At 47.7% G+C, this 12,330-nt stretch overlaps 1 protein-coding gene and 1 pseudogene across 34 annotated transcripts in view; both read left to right on the forward strand.

Annotated features, from left to right (window-relative positions):
- Cacna1c (calcium voltage-gated channel subunit alpha1 C) overlaps positions 1-12,330 on the forward strand; it is a 656,696-nt gene that overhangs the window by 236,651 nt on the left and 407,715 nt on the right. The window lies entirely within an intron of this gene.
- LOC148122632 (proteasome subunit alpha type-5 pseudogene) lies at positions 10,594-11,295 on the forward strand (annotated as a pseudogene).

Consider the following 12,330-nt stretch of genomic DNA (forward strand, 5'->3'; position numbering starts at 1 on the left):
CACAGGTGGCCCTGTGATGAAGACAGATCTGGCCTGAAGTGTCCCTAGTAAGAGGGTGAGAAGTCCGGAGACCAGGGTTGTGACAGTGAAGGGACGAAGCCCCCCACTCCCAAAGCCTCATTCCAGTTGGGGAACTAGTTTTAGCAGTCGTTAAATGAATATGCCCATTGCTGAATTTTTCCCTCCTCCTCCTCCTCCTCCTTCCCTTCTCTTCTCTTCTCTTCTCTTCTCTTCTCTTCTCTTCTCTTCTCTTCTCTTCTCTTCTCTTCTCTTCTCTTCTCTTCTCTTCTTCCCCTTCTCTCTCCTCTTTACTCTTTCACCACTACCTTCCTTTTTTGTGTTAAGGTCTAACTGTGTAGCCCAGGCTAGCCTTGAACTCTCAATTTTATTGCCTTAGACTCCGGAGTGCTGCTGATACACACCCCTCATCCAGCCTCTTCCTGTCCACACTGGGATTTTCTATCTCCCCTCCTGGGTCCCGTGGCAGGACAGGCTATGGCAGTGAATGGAGAAAGAGCCCCAGTTGGGTTTTCTGTGACCAAAGCTGAGCGATCATTTTCTCCGTTTCCTTGGTAGCAATTTGGTGCTCTCTTAGTTTACAAAGCTCCTGCAGCACAGCCCCATTGTAACACAAGGAGTCTGTCCATGAGAGGTCTCACTGCTCCTTAAGTACCAGGTGAGTAGCTCCTAACCTGCCCTTCCCACCTCTTCATCTTCTCCCACACTCATCAGAAGACTACATACTGTCTTTGCTGCCAATCTTGGAACTGTTAGGGCTTCAGCCTTAAAACAGATACTTGAAATTTACTCATCTTTTATATAAATGTAATATTTTTACTACTTATGAGTCAGACAAGTTGTTTACAGCTTCACCTGTCCTCGTTAGCATTGAGACAGGTACCAGCAAGTGATGAGAGGCGTCTCCAGGACTGGGTAACCAGCAGGTAACAGTGTCTGCAGGCTCTTGTCTTTCTGTTAGTGTTCTGCCCCCTTGAGTGGGGAGGCTCAGTCCTTGGGAAGTGGTCCTGGAAATCAGATGTCTGTGGCAGTGTCTGTGGCCTTATCAGTGGACGCGGCAGAGTCCAGAGTAGAAGGCATAGGAGGAAGTACATATTATCTATCTGTCTGTCTGTCTGTCTGTCTGTCTGTCTATCTATCGTCCTTTAAGAGTAATAAGCCTTTCCAAGTGTCCCACAGAAGACTGCACCATGGTTTGTCTTTTAGGGGCTTGCCACATAACTCTCTGGCAAGGAAAAGAGGTTGTCTTTATTGGTTTGGATGCATTAGAATTGCAGTTCCAGTGTTGGAGAAGGGTTGGACACCTGAATGCTGTCTGGACCCTTCAGTAAGGAAGAACATGTGATCGTTCCATGGCAGGCATACTTCCAATATCTTAATTTTGCTTATTGGAGTGGGGGTGGAGCTCAGAGTGATGACACGAAGCCTTCCTCACATGTGCAGACACGGATGGATTCTTTTATGAGTTGTAATCAGAGGGAAAACGATGCTGACCTTGAACTACAGGCCCCTCATTGATAAGGTTGATAGGTTACATTGACTTACAGAGTTTTAGAGTAGACAGGTCTTAGTGACCTCCAGCTCCCTCTCAGGGACACTGAGGCACAGCCTACTGAGGACCCTGTTCAGTGGCGCCCGGTTGGCTTCTCCCTTCTGTTCCCACAGTCTCAATCCCTTTCCCTCAGGCAATCAGTGCTGTTGTGCACTTTGAAGTTTTTAACCTGCAGAAGAGCTTAATAACCATATAGAACATCATTTACAGCTTAGCGTATTAGTTCAGCACATTAGATATTTCACATTTTAAGTCTTCATGTATATCATTGAAAGACAGTTCCTACATTCCTTAGCATATATAGAAGTTATTTTGGACAAGAGCAGCAGTTCTCAACCTGTGGGTTGCAATTCCCTTGGTGGTAGAATGACCCTTTCAGAGGCGTTGCTTGTCAGATATTTACATTATGATTCATAGCAGTAGCAGTGAACATAATTTTATGATTGGGGTTACACACTATATGGATCCTGTATTAAAGGGTTGCATCATTAGGGAAGTTGACAATCACTGGCTGGAGGATTTTCATTTTGCTTATTGGATCTTCATACTTGGGCAGCGCTTCTTCCTGCTGTAAGATAAACCTTACCCAAGCTCCTTCAATCCCGACAGAGCTGGGGACACGGCTGATGACAGGACACCATCCCATCTGATACGATCCCTAGAGCCTTTATTTAATTTGAAAGTGTTTTGTGTGTAAATTCCAAGCTTTGTTCCTTTGCCATGAAGAGGATGAGTGAGGCCCTGAAGAAGCTGTGACCCCACGAGTCAGGTGTCTGCCTGGCAAAGCAGTCTGCAGCTTACAGAGACACCGTGCTTCTGGGCTGCCTGGTGCCTGTTAACAGACCGAGGAAGTAGCTTGAATCAGAATCTTCATGGAATCCTAGAAGTATTTCCGAGAACACTAGAAAGTAACTTGATTTCTACCTTGCGGTTATGACCACATGTACCCCGTGTGAAGTGAGGCTCATATGCTTGGATTCCCAGGCCACAGAAGCAGCAAGCCAGCACTTGGGGATGACACAGGGCTCTGTCCAGTTCCCCTTGCTCAATGCCATTCTCTTTAGTGCCACAGGCAGCAGCTGTAGATAGAGACTTCTTGCAAAGTATCGTATCTATCAGTTGGGCTTCTGCTGGGGTGTGATGTCTCTCAGTTGGGTGCTCTTAGGGTACAGTATTTCTCAGTTACGGAGTTTTGTTGGCCTTTTGTTTCCGTTCTCAACCCAGGTATCATGACAGCCAGAAGTGGCCCCACTTGATTCTTGCTGTCTGCTGGGGACCATACAGTTCCCGTAGAGAATGTGTTAGACCCAGAGCTGACTGAGTCATCGTTCTGGAGGCCACATTGCATTGTGTTCAGCTGACCTCCTTGCTTCCGCGGATCCTCAGGAATTGGAGGTGGCACATGCTGGGGGCACTCCCCCTTGTGTTCAACCAGTTGCCAGCATGCCTTGGTTTCCTCCAGTGTGTTAGGACTGGGATAAGCTGTCTCTCTTCCTCTTCTCCCCTCACACTGTGGTCTACTTAGATATGTAGTTGGGAAACATTTTTGCACCAGAGAGCTTGCTAAACAGAACCCAGGAGGGTAGAATGGGATGTTGTGACTTCAAGGGTCTGCTTCTTGTCAGACCTCAGGGCCAGAGCCCCAGGCTCGGTTCTTCAGTACAGTGCAGGCTCTGTGACGTCCACACAGCTGCCACTTCAAAGGGGGAGAAACGGGGTTAGGGAGGCTGGGCAGTTTCTTGAACATCAAATGGTGATTGCAAAACAATAATTTGGTGAGTTATGAATGAATCAGAAACAGACTAGTTACATTTCTCCCAAAATGCTTATTTAAAACACACACTTATACTCTGCCCCAAAGAACATTTATCCCTTCCCAGAGGAGGGGGGTCTTAGCCACATGTTTTAGAAGATTGTAAAACTAGACTGCTTTCCCACCCAGCGAGGCTTCCGGACCCCCTTCTCTCCTTCCTTTCTGCCTGCCTTTCTTCCTAAATAGACCCATTTCTTTCAGACTTTTAAAGGATGGGGTGCAGGATTCTTGGGCATTAGACCTGGAAGGGTCTTTGTGCAGTGCAGTGGGTGTGTCCTTTCTCCTTGGGAGGCTAGGCTCTGCGTTTCCACACAGGAGCTGCTAGAGCAGGGCCTTGGGAAGTGACAGGTAGCCAAGTTACAGGGAGGAAGTGGACTGTCCAGTGGCACATACGCCTTTCCTTTCCTGTTTCTTCCAGTCTCGGTACATGTCCCTTCTCCTGAAAAGGCTTCCCCTGGCCTCTGCTCTCTCCCCCACAGCACTTAGACCCCTTTGTGTGCGTGTTATTTGCATGTTCACTGCCCCAGTAGACGGTAAGATGCACAAGTCAGGATCATCGGCGTCCCCAGTTGTTAGTACGGTACTAGCACTTGATGCTGGGTGGACAACTGGTGGCTGTCTGGGCTTGGTGTTTGTGTAACAGGAAGCAGGGAGCAGACTTAGTGCTCTCAGTCTGTTCAGACACCTGGGCTGGAACACGGCAGACAAGATGGCCCATAAACAACAGAAGTTTGTTGCTCACAGTTCTGAATCTCGGGAAGTTCAAGATCAAGGTGCCTGATTTGAACTGTTTCTTGGATCACAGAGGCTGTCTCTACATTGTGTCCTCACTTAAATATGAAACAAGATGACCTGTGCTCTTTCTTATACACAACAATGCCCCCTAGAGAGAGGCCCAGCATTTCTAGCTCTCCACTCTCTTAAAGGGCCAGTTTCACATTTCTTCAGCTCTGTGACCTATTCTGACTTACTCTGACAATCGCTATGTAGCCTACCCGCATAGTCTGTAGGGGACGTAAGACACCCATCATTTTGTTATGGAAGTAAATGTTTATCCTGCACTGTGTTTCCCACACCATAGTTTTAAATACCACAGCTTCATATTTTATGTGCATCTCTGAGTAAAATGACTTAAGTGGATGCTGTTATTAGAAAAATTAAAAATACAGCTCAAAGCTCAATAGACCTTTGTAAATATACATCTCAAGTTATATGTCAAATACATTGGTAAGAGAGAAGAATGCCTCATAGGCGTTCTTGTGGCAGCTTTGTTAAGAGCACACACTAAGTGGGGGGTGTTCCTGGGCTGTTACTGGTATCTAGGAAGCCCTTCCCAGCACGAGGGTCAGAGGGTTTGCCAAGCCAGCAAGCACCTGCCCTGCAGTGTCTCCAGCTTCTCTTCCCTTTCCTTCTGCCTGCCGCTTCTCCTAGAAAGAGAATTCCCCTTGGGTCCTCGTAAAGGGCCAGAGAGAGCAGTGGGAAGGATTTCACGCATGCACTCTGAGTGCTCTACATCCACTGGATCCTTCATGGGGTTGTTTATAGGGTGCTGTGCAGCAGGTATCACGCTGCATGCTTGTTACCTTTCAGGAAACGCATCCTAAGTGGTTTCTGTTGATGCTTTAAGAGGCAGTTTGAGGCTGAAGCCCAATGCTTTATAGTGTTTCCTGTTTAAGATAATAAGATAGGTTAGTATCTTCCAGAACATCAGAAGAGTGTTGTTGATGTGTCATATTTCTATCTTTAAAAGAAAAAATGAGCAGTTTACTTAGGGTGACAGGACAAGGTTTTCCACATAGGGCCTAACAAATTACAGAAAGTGATTCAGTCAGTCAGGATGTTAAAGTAGGTAGTGTGGTCTGTGGATCTGCGAAGTTAGAAAGAAAGGGATTGATGGGCGGAGGGATTAGCCAGAAGGGTTGTATGGAGGGTAGTAGCCCTGCAAGATCTAGAAGGCCAGGGGTCTGGAGAATATATGATACCATGGCTACTTGATTTCCAGAAAGTAGAAGTTTCTTCCAGTGAGTATTCTGAAGTACCTAGAATTCAACGTGTTCTTTGTAAGCTCTGAACTGATGAGCAAAGAAACATAAAACACAGTAGGATGCCTGCTCTAATTTTCTCTAAGTCTACACTGAATGAAGGAACACACACACACACACACACACACACAAACACAAACACACACACACACTGCTCAAATGCAGAAAAGTTATAGCTTGCTGAAAGAGGGAATGGCTGGATACCGTATGGGCCAGTAGAGAGGAGGTGAGAGTCTGGGTGCTCCTGAGAGGCTGTTCTGGTTTTGGCTAGATGGTTGGGTTGACTGAGATAGCCTTTGGTAAGATCTCAATGAAGTCCCATGTAACAATACCTGGTGTTGCCGTGGACTTCTGGAGCCCCTCCTCCCATGGAGGGACATCTGATGCTGCAGCTCTCCCACCCCCACTTCAATGGGATCTGTGCAATTAGTGCCAGCCATAGGGGCAGATGGCTGGGGCCCTTGAGTGTTAGGGGAACGTGAAGAAGAGATGACTATTTAATGACCAGAGTACTATGACTATACAGCTGCTAAGATATAAATCACATTTTAGCCCTGGAGTGGCAGCCTAGTGAACCTCAAGTGTATATTGTCACCCACTCCACCTTTCTGGAGAAGTCTGTTACCTGAACATGGTTACTAAGTTACATACAACTCACCTTGCCCCTTGCTTATCAAACAAGGGCATGTGCACTGGACAGGGCCAGCCATGGCACAGATCTGACAGTGGGTATTATATATCCTGTCACCTCTGTTCTTGTGTCTTCTCCTTCTCTTCCACTCAGTGACAAACAATGTCAGTGTCTTAAGACCCTGACATCTGGGCTTTGCATGTGCATGATCATTCAGGAAAACAATAATCAAACATCTCGGAGATTTTTGCAAGCATCCCTTCTATAAATCTGTGTGGTTGGAAAGCAGACCAAAATTAAACAGACACCAGTGAGTCTCTCCACAGCAGGCCTGGAGTGTGTGTTTGAAATTCACCGAGGGGGGCTGTCATGTGTCTGAGATTTGATGGTCCTCAGAAGACAAAGTGTTTCACAGTGTGTGTGTGTGTGTGTGTGTGTGTGTGTGTGTGTGGCAGGTTGGGGCTTCTCTGCAGACAGTGTGCCACTTTGTATGTTTAGCAGCTGGCTCATGGTGGTTAACTACACTTCACACAGTGCCCTTCTTTGGCAAAGGGCGAAGCTATAGTTTAGGAATTCTGTGAAAGGAGGTGGGGTCTAATGATACTGTCTTGAGCTTCAGAAAACTCCCTGTGGGAACTGTGTGGAAGGATATTTGTACTTCGAAAGGAGAATCTGCTGGGCACAAAGCAAGTCAGACACTTTTATCCTTCAACCACCAGTTTCTTAAAAATTACTCACACATTTCTTCAAAATAGCTATTTTTTTGTTTTCTTAAGAGCCCAAATCTCTCTAGTCGTCAAATAGAATTCTCAGCTCAAACCAGAAGGTTTACAATCCAGTTATTTTAAGGGATGCACACTCTTAAAATGTGTGTGTCTGCTGAGGAGTTTGTATCGGGGACTTAGCAAGTCACACTACATAGAATACAGGGCCACGTGGTAGAGGAGCAGAGAGGAGGGGAGGGCAGAGGAAATTGGAATTTTACTTCAACCCCTTCTAAAAATGGCAGATGCAGAGTGAGAAAACAGATTGCTCTGTGCAGGAGAAAGGCAGGACAAGCAGGGAGCCCTGTCCTCCTGGGACCTGCTATTTCAATGACTTCTTTAGGGCCACTGTGTTTGCTTTCATGGGAGCCATTCCTGGACATAAGCACATCCTATGTCATGGGGTGCTCAGGGTAAGCTGAGCTGACATCATGACCCCAAATAGTGACTGCTGTTGTGGGAAGGCAGGAAGACTGCTAGTTACAATGGCTTTGGGGTGACAGCGCTTTCTTGGAAAGTGTTCAAGTGGTTTGCCTTGTCCCCTTTTCCCGTGAGGAAGCCTGGGTTTGACGGTAACACCTCCATCCACCCTGAAGCCTGAGAAATTGGGGGTGGGGAGGGTGACAAATGAGGCTGTGGGGAGCCTTCAGCCCAGTTCACCCCTGCTTGTGCTGGCATCCACTTCGTGTGCTAGGTGACCTGTGAGTCAGGAACATGACAGCGTGACAGGGAAGGGTAGGGTCGAGTCAGGGTTCTCGTCATTCATCTGTTCAACCCATATTTCATGATCCCCTAACAGCCCGTTTCAGGGCTAACTGGTGGGGTGACTGGAGCCAGAGACAGCGAGTCCTCTGCACTTTAACTTGCAGGTGTAAATGGAATTTTGTGCCATCAGTGAGAAAGCAGCTGGGGAGTGGTCATAGGCTGGGCTCCTGAACACCAAGGTAGTGGTTTCCTAAGGAAGTGCTTGCAGTCAGGATGCATTTTATCACAAACCATCCAAGAGAGGCCTTTGCTCTGGTCAGCCTTAGACCTGCTTTCCTGTGCTCTGTGGTCAAGGGGTTGTCCTGTTGGTTGTGGGCCAGTGCAGGGGTGGCATGAAGGTACTCTAGCCCTCAGAGGGACCGCGTCCGTCAGCAGCAGGTCCACCGGATCATACCTCCCAGGGCTCAAGGGCAGCATGATTAGGGGGTTTGTGGTTTCCGAGAAGCTACCTCCTCTCTGAGCATGCACTCTTAGGCCAGTGGCGGTGGCAGATGGCAGGTCAAATCTAAGTACAGTTGGACTGATTTTCCACTCTCCCTAGAGTGGAAAATAGCTTGTAGGTGTGGTCTTACTTGGAAGTTGTGATCTGGAGACATGAAAGGGGCTTTTTCTCGGGTCTGCATTGGTTTAGCTCCCTCTTTAGCCTGTCATTGTCTCTCCCACCTTTAAGTTATGTACTCAGACTTATGTGATTGGGATGATCCAGAATAAAGAACCAAGCAATCGCTTCTCTCTTTCTCTGGGTTGTGTGTTTTCTGGAAGGAGGGGGATTTCATTTCTTTCTTGCACAGGGGTTGTAGGTCCCTGCTTGCCCTTGCTGGGCGCACCAGTGGTGGTGGGGAGGGAGAACTGAGAGCGAGACTGCAGGAAAAGACACCAGGAAAGCAAATGCTGCCGCTAGCTTCTCTCTGAGTACAGAGCCCTGTGAGCGCCCTCCGTCTAAATTGAGCACATGATATTTTATAGCAGAGAAACGAAGTGGATTCTGTGTGTGAGGAGATCTTACTAACATTTCTTATAAGAGAATTCATGGCCACCAAAGCTCTGGATTTCAGTCTGTCTGATACATTTAACACAAGACACAGCTATATACATGATAACTCAGTGTCTGAGGCTAGAGACCCCGGGGAGGGGATGGGATTAGGTTCTTAGAATGCAGAGCTTAGAATTCCAGAGAGAAGTCCTTCACTTAGGCCAGATGGCACTGTTGCCCATGCCTTGCTGTTTGTGCCTGCCATGTCAGTCAGGCGCCTCTTCCCCTCCCTTCTTTCTTCAGGGTATTTACCATGCTCTCACGACGCATCTGGGCTGATACCACATGCTGAGGCCAGAAAGGTGTCCAGCTAGCTGCAGTGTCTGTCCTCTTGGAACTTAATCTACTGTCAGGGACAGTGGTCAAAAGTCATGCTCGGTTCTTGAGTCTTTGCTACCAAAACCAAACCAGAAGACTTAAGGTAGTGCGACTCAGAGATATTGACCAGTCACTTCTTCATTATTAGGGCAGTGACTTCTAGGTTATGAAAGAAGTTACAAAAGAAGCCACAGGCATCTGACTCTGCTCTTGCCTCTGGAACATGGACCCATTTGAACATTTTTTGGAGAGACATGTATAGTGTGGGGGAGAAGAGCATGTCCCAGCTCTCAGAACAGAGGAGTTAGTTGTTCCTCATCCAGCCAGGAACTGAGGTTAGCCCTCTGGGTTTGCTCAGTGCTTTTGGGTGTGGTCTTTGCTTCTGTAAGAGTCTGTCCCCGTGTCAGATGTTCTTGCTCTGAGCTGGATGCTGTCTGTCTTGTGTGCTCCGGGGTCAGGCCACAGTGGGGGCTGGCTAGAGAGAGGCTGGGTGCAGAGGAGGAGGCGAGCTCACTGCCTGTTAGCCACGGACATCTAGATGGGGAAGAAACAACAGCTTTATTTTTAGGCTTTGCTAATTCTCACTCTTCTAGTTCGCTGCTACCTGGCAACAGCTTATTGTCATGGCAACACCAATGTTAATGAGTGAAGCTCTCCTGTGTGTCTGCCCTACCCATTGCTCTGTGACAGACACTTGGTGCAGAACTATCTTTCTGGCCCTGCAGGACTCAAACGCCAGAGTCCCTGCTCCTCCACAGGTCCCCTAGACACTGTCTTAAAGGAAGGGGATGGAGTCATCGCCAACATGGAGCCCGTGGCTCTAGTTACATGTTCCCATTACTAATGTGCCCACAAGCTTCCTACACCCTGCCTCCCAGTAGCTTGTCCCCTTCACATTCTTAAGTGGCAGCTACAGGCTAAGGAATAGGAACTGGCATATCGTTCAGGGATCTTGAGGTTGTGCTAATTTTTAATGGCAGTTAGTCAGAAGACTCCTGTGTCATTTGGTGCTGCCATTTAAGGGGCCGGTGCCCACAGTGTGATGACCTGTACCTCGCCACCCCACTCTCTTATCCCCCTCCTTTCCTGTTGTCTGTGGTCCTTCACTGCTTTGCAGGACTCTTTGAGGAGGAGCAGCCATCTTTCTGCTCCTGCTTCCTTGTCCCTCAGTTTCCCAATGGAAGTGGCAGTCATCCAAATTCTTGGTGGCTCTCACTGTCTCGCAGAGGTTGGTGAGATATTCTGCCCTCCCGTTTTTTAGAAGCTCTGTGATGTAGATCACTTGCTGGAACCTTGGCTTTGTTTCCTCACTACAATCCTCGATAGCAGTGGTACTGACTTCCGAGCCTTATCACAAGCCCTCCACCAGGGCAGAGTGGGTCTTGTGCTCGAGGCGGGATCTAGAATAAAGTCATGGCTCCGTAAGTATTAGCTTTTATTGTGTCCGCTTATTACTTAATTTGCAGTCTAATTTTATGAACTAAATACTGTTATTATTCTGAATTACAAGGAAGGAAACCTGGCAAAGCATGGTTAAACACCTGCAGGGTCAGCAGGGTCCTTGGTGCTGTGGCGTGTGGTTGACTAGGGTGCTACGTGGAGTCACATGGCCCTTGAAAACCCCGGGTATCCACTGCTGCCTCTTCTTGTCCTCTCCATGTTCCTCACTCCATCTGAGTACGGCAGGGGTGGGAATACTTTTTCTCTTGAAGGAAGATTGTTTCGAGAGGAAGATGCCATTAGGTTCTACGGCCATTGGCATCCAGACATCAGAGGGTGTGTGTCTAGCTGTGGAGAAGAGAATTACCTCCCTACTAATGGAGTCTAGCAGCATTGAGAAAATTGTAGAGATTGATGCTCGTGTAGGCTGTGCCATGAGCGGGCTAATTGCTGATGCTAAAACTTTAACTGATCAAGCCAGAGTGGAGACACAGAACCATTGGTTCACCTATAACGAGACAGTGACGGTGTAGAGTGTCACCCAGGCTGTGTCCGATCTGGCTCTGCAGTTTGGAGAAGATGCAGGTCCAGGTGCCATGTCTCATCCCTTTGGAGTAGCAGTGCTGTTTGGAGGAGTTGATGACAAAGGACCCCAGCTGTTCCACATGGACCCATCTGAGACCTTTGTACAGTTTGAGGCTCAAGCAATTGGCTCTGCTTCAGAGGGTGCTCCTTGCAGGATGTTTACCAGAAGTCTCTGACACTGGAGGAAGCCATCAAGTCTTCGCTCATCATTCTCAAACAAGTAATGGAGGAGAAGCTGACCGCCATGAACACAGAGCTAGCCACGGTGCAGCCTGGTCTAAATTTCCACATGTTCACAAAGGAAGAACTGGAGGAGGTGATCAAGGACATTTAAGGAGGAGCTGTCCTCAGACATCTATGGGACAATTTCAGCTCTCCTAATTGCCTTTAAACTTTATTTCCAGCTCTTATGTCATGGAAAATATCTATTGTTTATGTTTTTTAATGATGTCTGTACATAACAGCAATTCTAAAATAAAAGATTTAAAATAATAATAAAAAAAACCCACCTGCAGGGTCACTGGGAAATGGACAGGACAGGACATAGAACTTAGGTGTATCAGATCTCTTCACACTGTGCAGGAGCCTGCACAGGCTCACGTTCCAGGCTCCCAGAGGGTTCCTCCTTCTGGCCTCAGGCTGCAGGAGCATGCCCAATCCCTTTGTACTCTTCAGATTTAAGGTGCTATGCGAACGTGGCGTGCTGCCACCATGACTAAGTGTTGCTTCCAGAGAGGTGGCTCGTAACTGTCACGATTGTCTTGAGGACGATACTGCAAGGCTCTGCAATGAGCAGTGGAGTTGGCGCTTCCTCACACCACCTTCCCATGAGCTCAGCCTGTGTCTGAGACCGGAAGCCCCTGGCATTGCTGCTGTGTCGACCAAGGAAGGTGTAGTGGCACTGGGAGACCCCTGCCAGTGCAGTGGAAGTCTCAGCAATGCACCGCAGCTCTATTGCTTACATTTTTTATAGTGCGCGAAGGCAGAACATTTGTATACTATAAAAAAAAGAGCACACAGGGCATTTGGTGAGATGCTATCCTTCTCCCCTCACTCCAGCCCCTGGGCTTCTCGAGTGAGTGCAAACATGTTGATCTTTATGTCTTCTACTCTGCATAGGCTCGGGTCCCCTAGACCTTGCCAGCGCATCTGTGGGAATGCTCCACGTTAGTACACAGTGGATGATTCATTCATTCTCAGCAGATGAAGCATTTTGTTGCTCCTGGTAAAGGAGATCAGGTGTGCTAATCGTGAATAGGCTTAAGAACACCTAGCGAGTAATTATTGATAGGGAACAATCGTCACCACAATGACATTAATATAGGATTCTTGCCATCGCTGAAACAGTCTTTAAATTTCAGGTGTATTT

The sequence above is a fragment of the Myodes glareolus genome, chromosome 3, assembly GCF_982192425.1.
Source record: "Myodes glareolus chromosome 3, mMyoGla1.1, whole genome shotgun sequence".
In the NCBI taxonomy this organism is placed as follows: domain Eukaryota; kingdom Metazoa; phylum Chordata; class Mammalia; order Rodentia; family Cricetidae; genus Myodes; species Myodes glareolus.